Source organism: Mixophyes fleayi, chromosome 1 (genome assembly GCF_038048845.1).
Source record: "Mixophyes fleayi isolate aMixFle1 chromosome 1, aMixFle1.hap1, whole genome shotgun sequence".
In the NCBI taxonomy this organism is placed as follows: Eukaryota; Metazoa; Chordata; class Amphibia; order Anura; family Limnodynastidae; genus Mixophyes; species Mixophyes fleayi.
This window is the reverse complement of record NC_134402.1, coordinates 266,685,495-266,704,200: the sequence shown is the minus strand read 5'-3', so window position 1 is coordinate 266,704,200 and position 18,706 is coordinate 266,685,495. Positions and strand designations below refer to the sequence as shown.

At 46.4% G+C, this 18,706-nt stretch overlaps 1 long non-coding RNA gene across 1 annotated transcript; it reads left to right on the top strand.

Annotated features, from left to right (window-relative positions):
* LOC142107916 (uncharacterized) lies at positions 1-2,144 on the top strand. The gene is made up of 3 exons (XR_012680043.1): positions 1-47; positions 1,752-1,866; positions 2,043-2,144. It is a non-coding gene; the product is annotated as an uncharacterized LOC142107916 (long non-coding RNA).
* The last annotated feature ends 16,562 nt before the right edge of the window (positions 2,145-18,706 follow it).

Genomic DNA, 18,706 nt, shown 5'->3' with positions numbered 1-18,706 from the left:
AGATTCCCAGCCCTCCATAAACTTCAGATTCAACATTGATTTGCAAGGTAAAAATGTTTTCAAATGTGGTTTATATCACACTTTTTGAAATATCTTTCATCCCCTTAAAAAATTGTATTGTGATGAAAGTAAAGGCCTGTTTCATTTTTATAAACATATACAAATGCAGGCACCAGATAGTTTGAACTTAAACAAAAGTGTACCTTTGAATTCTGCAAAATTAAAATTGTGCTGTAAGGGCTGCCTCTGCCCTGCTGAGATTATCAGATGTGACTTTTATAGCCATAGCACTTAGAAAAATAATGATGAAGCTTGATTGGTAGATGTCGTGAACATAGAGAGCTTGCAGTTATTTAAAAGGGATAATTCATAACTGCAGTGTATATAGGTTGTATCAAATGAATCCATTGATAAGTTAAAGCATACTTGCCAACTCTCCCGGAATGTCCGGGAGACTCCCGCATTTTGCGAGAGTCTCCCGGACTCCCGGGCGAGTGTGGCAATCTCCCGAATTCTGCCCACTTCACTAGGAAGTGCCCCACTTCCTAGTGAAGTGGGCAGAATTAGATCCCAAACGCCGCGATTCCCGGTGAATCGCGACATTTAGCCCCGCCCCCCGCTGTCAAATGATGCAATTTGCGTCATTACGTCGCGGGGGCGGGGCCACAATGATGCAATTTCGGCGCCCCGCCCCCTGCACGCCCACCTGCTACAGAGAGTCTCCCGGACACCAACTTAAAAAAGTTGGTAAGTATGAGTTAAAGTGTGAAATTTAAAGACAGAGTCTGATGTAATTGTGTTTGATGGCTTTGCACATCCCAGTGTGAGAAAAGCTATGTCACATTGTCATAATTCCATCATGTTTGGTATTTAAATGTGCAGGAGATTATGACCAGTTTATTGAACGGGGAGTTAATTCTCTGGGGAATATCTGTGAAGAATTACCCACAGGTCAAGACTTTGGGAATATTTGTGAGCAAAGTATAGTGACACCCAGGGGACATCCCTGCCCCCTATTAGCATTAAACACTGCCCCTGTGAAGACCATCCCATATCTTGTTGCTTAAAAACTGGTGTTCTGAAAGAACAAATGGTCAGACTTTGTGGGGAAATCAAGTTACATTGAGATTATGCAACTCACGTAAGTGCTATTCTGAATGTAACCCTTTTTGTTTTAAACTGTTTTTGCTTGTTATGTCAATTAATTGTTATTAATTTTCTTTTTATCTGTATGCCCTGTATTTTTGTATATTAAATATATAATTTAATAAGTTGCGTCCTTGATACTGTAACAAATCCATTAGCCTATTAGAAGAGAGCTCGATCAAGTTAACCCTTGGAATGCCAGTGTGTGATTTGTTGATACATTTGATTAACAAGCTGTGTGGGCTTGCATGTACATTTGTGTAACAGTCTGGAGGTGTGAAGTTAACCTTGTGTGTTCTGTGTCTTGCTAGTTTGTGGAACTAGAAGCCTGTGTGCCAGTGTGGGACAGTATATTGGGATCCTATTGCCAGTACTCAATAGGTGGTGGCAGAACCTGAAGTGTCTGGGGGTGTGAGAGCGCTGTGTTTGGGGGGCGATTCCATAGGTCTATAACCTGTGTGATAGGTAGTGAGAGACTGCGGGCTGAAATCGTGTGACCTCATACAGTGACCACCCCAAAGTCACGGAAGCTGGGAGCGTGTTTGTGACAGTAGAGTTTTGTTTAAAATAGAACAAACTAAAGGCTTTCCTTTATCTGCTACCAGGCCCTACCTGGGACATGTCTGGCTCACCGGAAAAATAATCGGTAATCAGGGAGGATTGGCAAGTTTAATTTCATGCAAAAGGATCAAGACATGGAAGATTTGCCTTTTGCAGCTTGTAAGTATCTAGTTACGTTATTTATTTTTGGTTATTGGGGGACCTGTGTTACAGTTAAGGCAACAAATTGTAGATTTTACTGCTTGAAAGTACAGGTGTGTACAAAGTACAGTCAATGAATTTTTTATTTCCAAATGGACTAAGGTTGATTGCTTTTTCTCTTATATGTTAAACAGAGAAAGAAGATGGGCATTATGGGTTCCAGCATGACCTGCCTTGCAACACTTCTAACCAATGGGATTAAACCAACATGCATGAGTTAATAATTTTTAGTTTTACAAAGGAGTTGTTGTTTTCAGTTTGTTCTCATGTTGTTTAATTTGATAACAGTAATTGTGTCTATAAATAAAATGTAACATTTTTTTTGTTGCAATACTTATTCTCCTGTAACTCTCTGCTGCTTTGGACACTGATTAACACCCTCTTCTCCTACACATCCTTCATTCCATTGTCCATCTAGACACAGTTCTCTCCTGGGTCACTTGCTACCTCTCTAACCGCTCCTGTAGTGTACCCACCTCTGGCACATTCTTCCTTTCACGCTCACTCTATTGAGGTGTCACAAGGCTCCTTTTTGGGCAAAATGTTGTACTTTAATATTGTACATCTCTTGTGTTAGGGTACTAGTTTCGCAATTTGACCTAAAGTATCATCTCTACGTGAAGGACTCCTAAATGTACATTGCTTTTTCAGTCCTACTTATTTCAGCACTATCTGAAAAGCACTATCTTTTTGCATTTGTAAATATTACACCCAGGCCCAGAGATGGATTAAGGCTCTGGAGGGCCTGGGTACTTTAGACAGGGTAACCCCCTGTGATGTAGCATGGTTATAATTTTAGACAAATACACAGGCAATACTGTGTTCACTATTGTTAGGTGCAAACAGTTCTGCCTTCACGAGCAGTACACGGTGAAGCGGGACATACCTCCCAACTGTCTTAAGCGAAACAGTCACCCAAATTCGGGATTGTCCCATCAGACTCGGGAGAGTCCTGCTTTCTCCTACCTGTTATTGTTACTTTTACCACTTGTGGCTGTTGGTTACTTTAGCTCATTTGCTGGTTGTCTAGATCCTGGAATATTGGAGGCCCTATTTGGAAAAAAAATGGGTACATAGAATTTAGAAAACTCCAACACATCCCAGTGTTAAATCAATAGCACCCACGTTTTATAATTAGGCCTCCCTCCAGCCACAACATTAAAATAATAATATTCCCATTTGCTAAACAGATCTCTCCCTCCAAACAACCCTGACATTAGATAGCAAACACTTTTAATATATAAACCTATTTCCCTCCCTTCAAACAGCCCCAGAAATTATTTAAATAGCATTTATGTTTTAACAAATAGAACCATTTCCCACAACAATCCCAGGAATTAAATAATTCATAATCACATTTAATAGACATCATTCTCCCCAAACAGCCCCACAATCAATTAATAGCTCACCACCCCATAGGACCCACTATTAAATTAAATAGCCCCACCATCACCCCACAAATAAAATAGCACCCAATAATTAGCCCCCACCTGCACGCCTCGATTAAATTAATAGCTTACCTCCCACATTACCGGTATATTAAGATCCCCCTCCCTCTCACACACACACTACATTAATATACTGACCCCCTTCTCACACACACTACATTCAATTACTTTCCCCCCCTCACACACACAGTGCATCCATATGCTGGCCCCCTCACACACACAGTGCATTCATATGCTGGCCCCCTCACACACACAGTGCATTCATATGCTGGCCCCCTCACACACACAGTGCTTTCATATGCTGGCCCCCTCACACACACACACAGTGCTTCCATATGCTGGCCCCCTCACACACACACACACACACACACACACACACACACAGTGCATTCATATGCTGGTCCCCTCACACACACACACACACACCACACACACACACACACACACACACAGTGCATTCATATGCTGGTCCCCTCACACACACACACACACACACACAGTGCATTCATATGCTGGCCCCCTCACACACACACAGTGCTTTCATATGCTGGCCCCCTCACACACACACACACACACACACACACACACACACACTGCATTCATATGCTGGCCCCCACACACACACACTGCATTCATATGCTGGCCCCCACACACACACACACACACACACACAGTGCATTCATATGCTGGCCCCCTCACACACACACAGTGCATTCATATGTTGCCCCCCCCCCCACACACACAGTGCATTCATATGCTGGCCCCCTCACACACACACACACACACACACACACACACACACAGTGCATTCATATGCTGGCCCCCTCACACACACACACACACAGTGCATTCATATGCTGGCCCCCTCACACACACACACACACACACACACACAGTGCATTTATATGCTGGCCCCCTCTCACACACACACACACACAGTGCATTCATATGCTGGCCCCCTCACACACACACACACAGTGCATTCATATGCTGGCCCCCACACACACACACAGTGCATTCATATGCTGGCCCCCTCACACACACAGTGCATTCATATGCTGGCCCCCTCACACACACAATGCATTCATATGCTGGCCCCCTCACACACACACTGCAATCATATGCTGGCCCTCTTACACTATATTCAAATGCACAAACACACATTACATTCATATGCTGCCCCCTCACACACACACACTGCATTCATATGCTGGCCCCCACACACACACACACACACACACAGTGCATTCATATGCTGGCCCCCTCACACACACACAGTGCATTCATATGTTGCTCCCCCCCCCCCCACACACACAGTGCATTCATATGCTGGCCCCCTCACACACACACACACACACAGTGCATTCATATGCTGGCCCCCTCACACACACACACACAGTGCATTCATATGCTGGCCCCCTCACACACACACAGTGCATGCATATGCTGGCCCCCTCACACACACACAGTGCATGCATATGCTGGTCCCCTCACACACACACAGTGCATTCATATGCTGGCCCCCTCACACACACACAGTGCATGCATATGCTGGCCCCCTCACACACACACACAGTGCATGCATATGCTGGCCCACTCACACACACACAGTGCATGCATATGCTGGCCCCCTCACACACACACAGTGCATTCATATGCTGGCCCCCTCACACACACACACACACACACACACACACAGTGCATTCATATGCTGGCCCCCTCTCACACACACACACACACAGTGCATTCATATGCTGGCCCCCTCACACACACACACACACACACAGTGCATTCATATGCTGGCCCCCACACACACACACAGTGCATTCATATGCTGGCCCCCTCACACACACACAGTGCATTCATATGCTGGCCCCCTCACACACACAATGCATTCATATGCTGGCCCCCTCACACACACACTGCAATCATATGCTGGCCCTCTCACACTATATTCAAATGCACAAACACAAATTACATTCATATGCTGCCCCCTCACACACACACACTGCATTCATATGCTGGCCCCCTCACACACACACACACACACACACACACACACACACACACACAGTGCATTCATATGTTGCCCCCCCCCCCCACACACACAGTGCATTCATATGCTGGCCCCCTCACACACACACACACACACACACACACACACAGTGCATTCATATGCTGGCCCCCTCACACACACACACACAGTGCATTCATATGCTGGCCCCCTCACACACACACACACACACACACACACACACACACACACACACACACAGTGCATTCATATGCTGGCCCCCTCTCACACACACACACACAGTGCATTCATATGCTGGCCCCCTCACACACACACACACACAGTGCATTCATATGCTGGCCCCCACACACACACACACAGTGCATTCATATGCTGGCCCCCTCACACACACAGTGCATTCATATGCTGGCCCCCTCACACACACAATGCATTCATATGCTGGCCCCCTCACACACACACTGCAATCATATGCTGGCCCTCTTACACTATATTCAAATGCACAAACACACATTACATTCATATGCTGCCCCCTCACACACACACACTGCATTCATATGCTGGCCCCCACACACACACACACACACAGTGCATTCATATGCTGGCCCCCTCACACACACACACAGTGCATTCATATGTTGCCCCCCCCCCCCACACACACACAGTGCATTCATATGCTGGCCCCCTCACACACACACACACACACACACACACACACACACACACACACACACACACACACACACACACACACAGTGCATTCATATGCTGGCCCCCTCACACACACACACACAGTGCATTCATATGCTGGCCCCCTCACACACACACAGTGCATGCATATGCTGGCCCCCTCACACACACACAGTGCATGCATATGCTGGTCCCCTCACACACACACAGTGCATTCATATGCTGGCCCCCTCACACACACACACAGTGCATGCATATGCTGGCCCCCTCACACACACACAGTGCATGCATATGCTGGCCCCCTCACACACACACAGTGCATTCATATGCTGGCCCCCTCACACACACACACACACACACACACACACACACACACACACACACAGTGCATTCATATGCTGGCCCCCTCTCACACACACACACACACAGTGCATTCATATGCTGGCCCCCTCACACACACACACACACAGTGCATTCATATGCTGGCCCCCACACACACACACAGTGCATTCATATGCTGGCCCCCTCACACACACAGTGCATTCATATGCTGGCCCCCTCACACACACAATGCATTCATATGCTGGCCCCCTCACACACACACTGCAATCATATGCTGGCCCTCTCACACTATATTCAAATGCACAAACACAAATTACATTCATATGCTGCCCCCTCACACACACACACTGCATTCATATGCTGGCCCCCTCACACACACACACACACACACACACACACACACACACTGCATTCATATGCTGGCCCCCTCACACACACACTGCATTCATATGCTGGCCCCCTCACACACACACTGCATTCATATGCTGGCCCCCTCTCACACACACACTGCATTCATATGCTGGCCCCCTCTCACACACACACACACACACTGCATTCATATGCTGGCCCCTCACACACACACTGCATTCATATGCTGGCCCTCTCACACACTATATTCAAATGCACAAACACACATTACATTCATATGCTGCCCCCTCACACACACACTGCATTCATATGCTGGCCCCCTCACACACACACACACACACACACTGCATTCATATGCTGGCCCCCTCACACACACACACACACACACTGCATTCATATGCTGGCCCCCTCACACACACACTGCATTCATATGCTGGCCCTCTCACACACTATATTCAAATGCACAAACACACATTACATTCATATGCTGCCCCCTCACACACACACTGCATTCATATGTTGGCCCTCTCACACTATATTCAAATGCACAAACACACATTACATTCATATGCTGCCCCCTCACACACACTGCATTCATATGCTGGCCCTCTCACACACTATATTCAAATGCACACACACATTACATTCATATGCTGGCCCCCTCACACACACACTGCATTCATATGCTGGCACTCTCACACACACTATATTCAAATGCACACACACATTACATTCATATGCTGCCCCCTCACACACACACACTGCATTCATATGCTGGCCCTCTCACGCACTATATTCAAATGTAGACACACACACACATTACATTCATATGCTGCCTCCTCACACACACATTACATTCATATGCTGACAAAAGCAAACTATATTCATATGCACACACACACTACTGCACCCCCCTCACCTGGTTCCATCCGCGTCCTCCCTTTCTTCATCTTTTCTTCAAACACGGGATGGCACCAGTCACGTGGTGCGCGTCCCATGTGACTATAGTAGAGAAGCACACAGAGTAGGAGGGAGAGGGGACGGTTTCTAATGATCCGCAGCGAATGGGAGTCTGACGGTAGGGACCGCCCCAAAGTAATCTTTTTTTTCTGGCCCGGGTGGCATATGCCCCCCGGGTCCAGCCCCCTGCTGGTTGGGAGTTATTTTCCCACAGTGTCCAATTGTGCACTGTAGTATGCTATACCGGTCTGCTAGCATCACCATGTTTCTGTGTCAAGGTCCCTGCCGCACAACCATCAGCTTCCATACAATACAACTCAAATGGCTTTTCATAATCAGGTATTCCCAAAGCCGGTGCCTTAGTCAGACTCTCTTTAAGGTTAAAGAATGCCTGCTCTGACTCCTCTGTGTGTGTAACACGCCCAGGCTTTGGGGATGAGACTAATTCCTGCAATGGCAATGCCAGAATAGAATAACCTGTAATCCATGATCTACAATATCCACACATCCCCAAGAAGGTACGGATCTGCTGTTGATTCTGCGGCAGGGTCATGTTTTGTATTGCTTGTATTCTGTCTGTTGTCAAGTGTCTTCGCCCCTGGGTGAGACAGTGTCTCAAGTATTTAATCTTGGTCTGACATGGCTGTAATTTATCCTCTGCAACCTTGTGTCCTGTTTGAGAGAGATGGAGCAACAACAGTTAAGTATCATGCACAGATGACATAAACAAATCAGAACACAGCAATAAATCGTCTACATATTGGATTAAAACAGATCCATTTCTTGCTTGGAAGGATTGCAAACAGTTATGTAAGGCCTGGGAGAAAATACTAGGGCTGTCAATGGACTCCTGAGGCAACCATGTCCATGTATATTGCACCCCCCTGTAGGTGAATGCAAAAAGATATTGACAGTCCGGATGAAGAGGGCCAGAGAAGAAGGCAGAACAAAGATCAATGATGGTGAAATGACTGGCAGATGGTGGAATCTGCATAAGGATGTCAGCTGGATTGATCACTACGGGGAATTGACTCTCAAATTATTTTGTTAATTCCCCTTAGGTCTTGGTCTAATCTGTAGCCCCTCCCCCCATTCTTCACTGGGAAAATTGGACTATTGGCTATGCTGGATGTACGAATCAGGATCCCTTGTTGCAGCAGCTTTTCAATTACGGGATACACCCCTAATTCTACCTCCGGTTTTAATGGGTACTGTGGGATTTTTTGAGCTTGCCTGCTACTTTTCAGATTAACCATTACAGGAGCTACATTTGCCATCAATCCAGTGTCCTGTCCATCTTTGGTCCATAGGGAACCCGGTATTTGTGATAACATTTCTTCTACCTGAGATGGACTTTTTTCTAAAACGGCAGAGTGCAGCATTAACCTTTGTGGGGAGTTCAATATGTCCTGTACCTCATGTGCAACCTTACCTGGTATGTCTAGAAAGACACCATCAGGGGTACAATAAACGACACATCCCATTTTACATAGTAAATCCCTGCCCAGTAGGGTAGTAGGAGCTGCTGCAGCCAAAAGAAATGAGTGTTTGCTGTGCAGAGGCCCAATAGTAACCTCTACAGTTTTAGTCAAAGGGTAATGTAGCACTCTCCCCGTTACTCCCATAGCTGGAACAGTTTTGTTGGTTACCTCTAGACTTAAAGGAGAAGTTATCACTGACCTGGCCGCCCATGTATCTACAAGAAAAGTTTGTGGTACACCAGATACGTCAACTGTCACTGTAGGTTCTTCCCTAAGATTCTCAGCTAATCTAACTGGTTGTAGAATACAGGTATGACCTGACCCCTAGTGTTGGCTTACATTCTCCCACAAAGCATTTGCTGCTATGATGTGTGCGGGCAACTGTTGGGAATTTTCTGAAACTTCTGTGTGCCTTCTTTGTGGGTATCTATGTGATTCCCACCTAGGTGAACTTCTCTCTCTACAGTACTTTATTATCTGTCCCTCTTTATGGCAGTTAAAACACTTCACTGACGTATGTTGCTTTCGCTCCATATAATATGTGCTATGAGTTTGTGGTTGTGTGTATAGTCCTTCTAATGCCTGGATACTTACCATCATTTGTTTATCACTTTGCTCTTCTTTCCTCTTACCTATGTTTTTGTCATGCGCCACGGCAGATACTCTAAGTGCATCTACCGTGATTCCCCTCCAATTAGGTAAAGAGGTTTGTACCCTGGTCTTCAGCTTTTCCTTGAGACCATCCATTAGTACTGTACTAGCTACTTCCCTGTGGTCCATATTATACTTTATGTCTGATATCCCTGTGTACTGGGTCATTGCTGACAGAGCTCTGGCAGATAATCTGATGCATTTTCACTATCCTTCTGTTTGATAGTAAAAATTTTGCTCCAGTTCAATACCACTGGAAAGTATATTGCCAACTGTGAGATTATACATTTAATATTTTCCTGATTATCATCATCTGTTAAGGACTTATCTTCCTCCAATATACAATCCTTAATAAACTTTTGTATATCAATATCGGGAGGAAGACAGGCCCTCAACACCACTCGTCAATCTTTATTAGTTGGCTCATGTGCATTACCTAAATCTTTAACAAATTTCTGACACTTGGCCAAATCTTTTCTAGGATTAGGGAAATCACACATAATTGAATGTAATTCAGATCTAGTCCATTGCTATATGTTTTATGGGAACTACAGCATCTTTGTCCGCTTTCCCATTGGGAACTGCTATTGTGCGGACAGGATGTAAACCCACCAAATCGCTACATTCAGGATTAATTGCTGGAATTACTGTTTCAGTACAATGAATGTTTCCCCGCCTATTGATTTCTCCACTACTCTCACCAATTTCAGCTGCTGCCCCTGTTGATGGAACTGCTCCCTTTCATTGTCTGAGTGGTACTTCTTGCACGTTAATCCTTAGGATGTGAGCTCGTATGAGCAGGGCCCCTCTCCCCTCCTGCCTCCATACCTGTTCTTCTACTCCATCTTCGCTCATATGTCTGCCCGGAGTTCTGAAGTATTGGCACTTTGTGTTTATTGCTCTGTACTATGTCACCCTGTATGGTCTCCTGTCTGTATTATGTACGGCGCTGCGGAAACCTTGTGGCGCCTAACAAATAAATGATAATAATAATAATAATAATAGCATGGGCAATGGCTGAAATAACAGTAGGATCATAACATCTTCTTCAGCAACATTACCTTTAAAATTACTTAATACAGGATATAAATTACTTGTTCTATTTTTATAATTTTTAGTATCGGCTGTACTTTTCCCCCCATATGCATATGGCGGCGGGGGCGCGCTTGCGCTCACTTCTCCTCCAGTACACACCCGCTACCCTGCCACGTGTTCCCTTCCTCTTGCCACAGTTTCAAACAGTCAATGTTTTTAATTCTCTTTTTTAACATATTTTATTTCTAACAATATTTAGTACCTCTGTATCAAAACTACCAATCTTGGGAAAGGGTTTCACACACTCATTGGTCATCTTGACCCACCTATCACAGTACGCCATCGCTTACGCACTATATTTCACATGCATAATTTAGCTATTGGCCCTTCCTTAACCAGTACCTCATCAACCATCTCTAGCGTTTGCTTAGCACCCATGTGGAAAAGGACCTGAGTTCGAATCCTCACCCCGTGCCCTTATCTCTCTGGAGTTTGTATAGCCTTCCCATGTTTTTGTGGATTTCCTATGTGTCCCTTATGCATGAGTACTCTTGATTTGAGTTCGTACAATTTATCCTATCAATTTAACCTCCTGTTATGTCTTTCATGTTTGTACTATTAGTCGTTTTTTACAATATCAAAAAAGGTATTACACATCAATTACTTCACATTGCAATTTATTACAACTGTGCATCCACCATGGTTGTTTTTAAAAGAGTACATTGTTTAACATTTGATATTAATATGAAATAAAAAATGAAGTGTATTAAGATGCATGTTGTGCGTATTTAGTTGTGAGTGTTTTAAACGATCTATGCTTTTTGAACAGTTTAGTGTTGTTATTCAGCGCTGCTGCTCTAGCTGCTTTGGACTTAAACATGACCCTGAGCTTCCTTAAGTTTAAGCAACAAGATAAGACTCAAAGTATTTCTTCTCTTCCAAAATTGAGGCCATCAGACTGAACATCTCCTCCTCACCTTCTCCCGCCACCCTCATCGCTTCACCTCCCCCCATCAACCAACTCTGGTGCTCCTTCAGCCCTACAACGGGTGAAGAAGTTCGCTCCCTTATTCTTTCCTCTCCACCCTCTACCTGCCCTCTCGATCCCATCCCCTCCCACCTCCTTCGCTCTCTCTCTCCAACGGCCTGCTCTTACCTAGAACACTTTTTCAACCTATCACTCTCCTCTGGTGTAGTTCCCTCCTCTTTTAAACAGCTCTTATCTCTCCTATCCTCAAAAAACCCAATCTTGACCCCACCTCTCTTGCTAATTATCGCCCTATCTCTCTGCTCCCCTATGCCTCCAAATTACTTGAGCGGATTGTCTGCAGCCGCCTAACCAGGCACCTCGCGGACAATTCCCTCCTTGACCCTCTCCTATCTGGCTACCGCCCCCTCCATTCTACCGAAACTGCCCTGGCCAAGGTTACTAATGATCTCCTATCAGCCAAATCCAAGGGTCACTTCTCAGTACTCATCATCCTTGACCTCTCTACAGCCTTTGACACCGTGCACCACCCCCTCCTGCTGCAAACTCTTCTTTCTCTCGGCCTCTCTGGTTCTGTCCATGCCTGGTTCGCCTCATACCTCGCTAATCGCTCCTTCTCTGTATCCACGTCTGGTTCTTCCTCCTCCCCCTACCCTCTCCCCGCAGGAGTCCCGCAGGGCTCTGTTCTTGGCCCTCTACTCTTTTCGCTCTACACTTCCTCCCTTGGTGCTCTCATCTCCTCCTTCGGTCTTCAGTATCACCTTTATGCTGACGACATTCAACTCTAAATCTCCTCTCTTGATCTTTCCTCCACCCTCCTCGCTCGGGTATCCGACTGCCTCTCCGCCATCTCCTCCTGGATGTCCGAGCGCTTTCTCAAAATCAATATCTCTAAAACTGAACTCATTGTCTTTCCTTCGCCCAGACTCCTATCCCACGATGACCTCTTTATTGTTGTCAACAACACCACCATCTCCTCTGTCACCCAACTTCGCTGCCTGGGTGTCATCCTCGACTCCTCTCTCTCTTTTGCCCCCCACATTCATTTCCTTGCCCTAGCCTGTCGCTTCCAACTACGCAACATCGCCCGCATCCGTCCTTTTCTCTCTCAGGATGCCACCAAAACTATCATCCACGCACTCATCATCTCCCGCCTTGATTATTGTAACCTCCTCCTCACTGGCCTACCCCACTCCCGTCTCTTCCCCCTCCGCTCTATACTCAATGCGGCCGCAAAACTCATCTTCCTCTCACGCTGCTCCTCCTCTGCCTCCCCTCTCTGCCTTGCCTTACACTGGCTCCCCTTCCCCTACAGAATCCTTTTCAAACTCCTCACCACCACTTACAAGGCTCTCTCCAACTCTACTGCCCCTTATATCTCTAACCTCCTCTCCATTCACACTCCTGCCCGCTCCCTGCACTCGGCCAACGACCGCCGCCTCTCCTCCACCCTAATCACCTCTTCCCACTCCAGAATCCAAGACTTTTCCCGTGCAGCCCCCCTTCTCTGGAACGACCTCCCTCGTTCCATCCGTCTCTTTCCTACTCTGTGCTCCTTCAAATGTGCACTCAAAACTCACCTCTTCCTCAAAGCCTAACAACCATCTACTTAACCCCCATCTCGTCCCTTTGCTCATCCTCCCTTCTCCCCTCTTGCCTCAACTGGCTCCTCTTGTGCCTGGTCTGTTTACCCTCCCTTAGGATGTAAGCTCGTATGAGCAGGGCCCCCTCCCCTCCTGTCTCCATACCTGTTCTTCCGCTCCGTCTTTACTGCATATGACTAGCCGGAGTTTCTGAAGTATTGGTACTTTTTGTTCATTGTTCTGTATGGTTTCACCCTGTATAGTACTACTACTGTTAGTACTGTGTGCGGCGCTGCGGATACCTTGTGGCGCCTAACAAATAAATGATAATAATAATAATAATTTCTTCTTAACTATCCGACGGATACGGAGGTAAACGCCTACTCTTCTTAACTCAGTACGGATCTCCGCCCATTTCCAACCCTTTATTCTTAAGTGTTTGGAGAACTTCTTAAGTGCAGTTAAGAAGGATTTTCATCTTAACTTAAGAAATTCTTAACTTATGCAATGGATTTTCCTTCTTATCTCCCTTTTCTGGGCATGCGCAGAGAAGATTTTTGTAAGATTAGCATAAAACGGCAGATAAGATCAGTAATGAATTAGGCCTAATGAGGGTAATATATTATTCTGTGCTGCTGGTTGAGTTCAAATGTATTTATTTAGATTGATGTCACACAACAATATGTCATGTACACCTCAGGCTTCTACATCTCCAACATTGCTCCATCTTGTTTCGTGAAATGTCGGAGGATTGAACAGCCCATTGAAAAAACGTTGAGACTCCTCTCACCTTAAATCTCTTAAGCCAGATAGTTTTTCTTCAAGAGACACATTGGTCAATTAACCAGGGAATTTCTCTGTTAGCCTCCTAGATTGACGAATGTGTCTCGGCCTCTTATTTACAGAAAAAACATGGAGAGGCCATTATTTTTTGAAGTTTAGTATAGTATCTTGGATTGTTTTGACGATCCTGATGGTAGGTTTCTCCTCTTGGACATTGAATTTACTACAGAACAGTTTACTCTTTTGAATACAGCTACATCCCCACAATGAAAGGGTGTGCATACTTACACAACCAGATTATTGTAGTTTAGTTTCACTATTGTTTCCCAAAAAATATCTATTTGTTTTTGCTTTAATTTTGTTGGTGGCAAGGTCAAATTTAAGGTGGAAATAGGTTTGGCATGATTTATCTTGACAAATATCTGCAATTTCAATACGGGTGTGTAGACTTTTTATATTCACCGTACACTAAGCAGATAAACCTTATTTTTCACACGAAAGGACATAACACTGAAGCAAATGGCAAATTACAGTTTTGCTATTCCTAGCTCCAAAGTGCATCTATGCCCCCAAAACGTCTAACCCAGTTATAAGGCTGTGGTGCCATGAGGCAAGGTGAAAATTTTGTCTCACACTGCACATTAGGGACAGTAGTGGAAAGGTTTAAACATCAATCAACACTTTCAAAAGTAATTATGTGGAGATGCTGCCCGCCGAGACGCCTCCAGTGCCTGTGCCCAGCAAGAGGGTGAAGAAAGAAGAGAAATCTTACTTACCGGTCCGGCGATCCAGCGGTGAGTATATCTCCTTCTTCTTTGCGGGTTCTGGCAGCGGAGGAAGGATGAGCCAATCAGGGCTCATCTTCCCCCGCTGGCCAATCAGCGGCCGGATACGCGAGCCAATCGCGGCTCGCACCCGGCCATTCAAAAGATTGGCGCCGACGCGAGCCAATCAGCGCTCGCGCCGGCTGATGACATCACGCCGGCGACTATATAAGTCGCCGGGTGGCGCCATTTTGCCAGAAGAGAGTCAGCGGCCGAGGGAGAAGGACGTCCGGAGCGGCGAGTCAAGCAAAGAAGCCGCCGGAGAAGAGATCGCCGGCGGGGAGCCGTTGTAATGGCTGAGAGCGCCCCCGCCACCGGACCAGGAAGAAGACCCGCGCCAAACGGGAGAAGAGGCGCCGCCGGCTGGAGGGTCTGGAAGACCCGGAGAAGGAAGAAGACGGCGTGCAAGTTGAGTATCCTGCGCAGAGCAGGTAAGTATACTCAACGTTAAATTCGGGCACTAGGCCCGGGGCCACGGTCGGGCACAAGGCCCGTGGGGACGGAAAATTAGGGGCACTAGGCCCCATGAGCTAGTGGGCCAGTAGGCCGCAATACTTTTCACAAAGGGGACAAGCCCCTGTTAGTCAGGCAGGGGGCGTGAGAGCCCCAGGTGTTAGGGCACAAGGCCCTTAGGTAGTTAGTGGCCTAGAGGCCATAGGAAGGCCACAGGGCCTGTGTAGGGGCTGGTAGCCCGTAGGCTTTAAAGGGCACAAGGCCCTCAGTTAATCAGGGAGGCCACAGGCCTCAGTAGGCAGGGGCTAGTACCCCTAGGTAGCAGGGCACAAGGCCCTAGTTAGTGGGCTCAGAGCCCAGAGTTAGAGAGGGGGCTGAGGCCCATTAATCAGAGCACAAGGCTCTGTGTGCAACTGGGCAAGAGGCCCATGGTGTGAAGGGCAGACGGCCCTGGTGGTGTGTGGTAGAGGCGTGATAGCCTCGTGAGTGTAGGCGCGGTCCTGTGTGAGGTGAGCACACGGAGTTAGGGGGTACAGTAGAGCGGAGGCTCCTGTGGTGCTGTAGCAACTGGCTGGTTGGCTAACAGCGGTATGCTCTGGTGAGTAGCATGCAAAGTACTGTATACTGCATTTATTTTGTCTGTGCGGCGAGTATTGTTTGTATTACTGTATTTTGGGGTGTGCTACATAACTGTGTTCAGGGGCAAGACGTCAGGCCCCCATTAAAGGTAGGCTCTTGTTCCTGTGTTTTTTTGTGCTAACCCGTGCTGTGGGGGACAAGTGTAGTTACCAGCGTACACATAGTCAGGGGAGAACACACGTAGTTTTCCCGTCCCTTAGGTCCCCGGGGTCACACTGGTTCCCAGAGGGGGTGGCTAAGTGAGTTGGTGGCAGTGCAGCACACCTTAAGGCAGTTCCAGGGGCGGCCCATGGTTCTGGTTGAGGGTCCCCAAGGCCGGTTCCGTGCAGGTGGACCTGTGGCTCCGGACGTGAGGACACGTGTGAGATACCCGAGTACAGGCAGTCGGGCGGTTCAGTTTCGATCGGCTGTTCCGTGCGGCAGTCGGCCCGCGGGTTAGTGGGCTGTTCCACTGAGCCTTAGCCGGGCTTGAAGCAACCGGTCTTCAGGGTCTGTGGGTGACCCCATAGTGAGGAGACAGTCTCCTTGGTTAGACCTAGGTGAGGGGGTTAGGAACCGCCCTCCGGTATAGTCCGTGAACACCGGCTGCTGTTCCCCGTAGTGTGTAAGTGAGCAGTTCCGTTAGTGCACCACACCTAGTTAGTCATAGTTGTTTGACTTAGTTGCGTTGCCGACCATCAGAACGTTGTTAGGGTCGGGTCGCTGTTGCAGTCAGTTTAGTTTTGCGGGTGCACACCTTTTGTCTCATCGTTAGTGCAGAGGGAGGCTGTGTGTTCTTGTCATCCGCAGGTGTCGGGAAGCTGCAGGAGAACAGGATCGTAAGTGAGAGTGTCCCGGTGAGTATCACACTCGATTCCCCCTTTCAGTTAGGCCCTCACCGGCAGGTGTGTGAGGTACTTGAGGTGGGATTAGTCCTCGGACTAGTCTTGGTCTTAAGTGCCTGTAGTCCCCCGCGTCTTGGCAAGAGCAAAGCGAGGAGGCGGCAAGTGGGCTTGGACTGAGAGTGTCCTTGTTCGTTGCCGTATTCTCGGACAGCCCTTACCTGGTAGGCACGGCCGTAATCTTTGTCTCTTTCTTAGAGGGACGTGGTTGGAGGTGACAAGGGTTGCGGCTGCGGATCTGCTGGGATCAAATCGCAGCTGGGATATCGGAGGCAGACTGGAGGTGACCATCATTTATAAGGTAAGTTTGTTTGTGTTGCGTTAGTCCCTGTTTCCCCACAGGGGGCGCTACAATTACATAAACACCTTTTTTCCCCTCCAATATCTGCCAGCGAGAGTAGAGGCAGTATGTTATCTGCGAGGGATTAACAGACTCTCCTTTGGTCCTCATAAAATGTCATGAAAAACAATTCTGACATGTATCAACATGTGTTCTTTTAGCTAGTCATTGTTTTAGTAGCAACGATTGTTGGGCAGGAGGGGTGGCTCAGCAGCATAGGTGGGTGTAAGGCTTTTTGGAGAGCCAGCATCATTATTACATATCAGTCTAACTAATCTGCAAGCACAGATAAATGATTGCTAAAATAGAAACCACTTAGAGGAAAATAGGCTGATAAATGACAGCAGAGGTAGTTAGTAGGACGCAATTGCTTACATATAATTTAAGTGCAACATTTGAATTGAATCTCAGCACTAATTAAGATCTTGAGGGTATAAATCAGGTGCCAGCTTCCATAACAGCCTCTTTAAATGATTTTTTGTTTTAGAAAATACATATCCGATTCCTATTAAGACTGAAAATGAACCAATGGATTTGGTTTTTTGCATCTGGATCACTACAATACTCTGTAGTAAGGTCTACCAGACTCAAACATTCAGGCTATTTAACAAGCTGGAATGTTAGTATAAAATTTATTTTATATGAATCCAAAGCATCTTGAGGCCCCTGCTTAAACCCAATAGAAGAAAAAAAGCATTACTGAAATGTGGTGAACACAATTCTTTTTATGCAACATGGAAATAAATGCAGCTTTGTTATACTAAGAGAATACAGCAAGATTTGCCCTCAGCTAAACTAAGTGTGAATATTATAGGCACTGGCACAAGTACTAAATGTATATTTAGGACTACTTGGCAGCATCAATGTTGTATAAGCTATGTGACTGTTTCAGTATCACACTTTTCTAGTAGCCACAGTGTCTCCACTGTTAACAGAGCTATGTGAGTGCTAGATACAAAAGTCTCCAACAAGACTATATTGACAGCGAAATCTTATTGTAGAAAGTAGTTATTATTTAACCAAATGTCAGAAAAGTGTGTAGAACACTATTCCACACCAAATATCCTGGTTTATTACAGGCCCATTCATCTGGGAAAAGTCTTCCATTTCCACGTCCAACATATCTGTTGTCATCCATCTCTGCTGAGAGTGCAGTGATGGTGAAATCAGGCAGCTGGTATGAGAGAAGTGTTTACTAGCTAAGCTGTAAGTTCAAGCCAACAATAGATGATCCATCTTAGGAAAGTGCAGTGCATTAAAAAAAAAAAAAAAAAAAAAAAAAGTGTTGCCTAGGTTAAA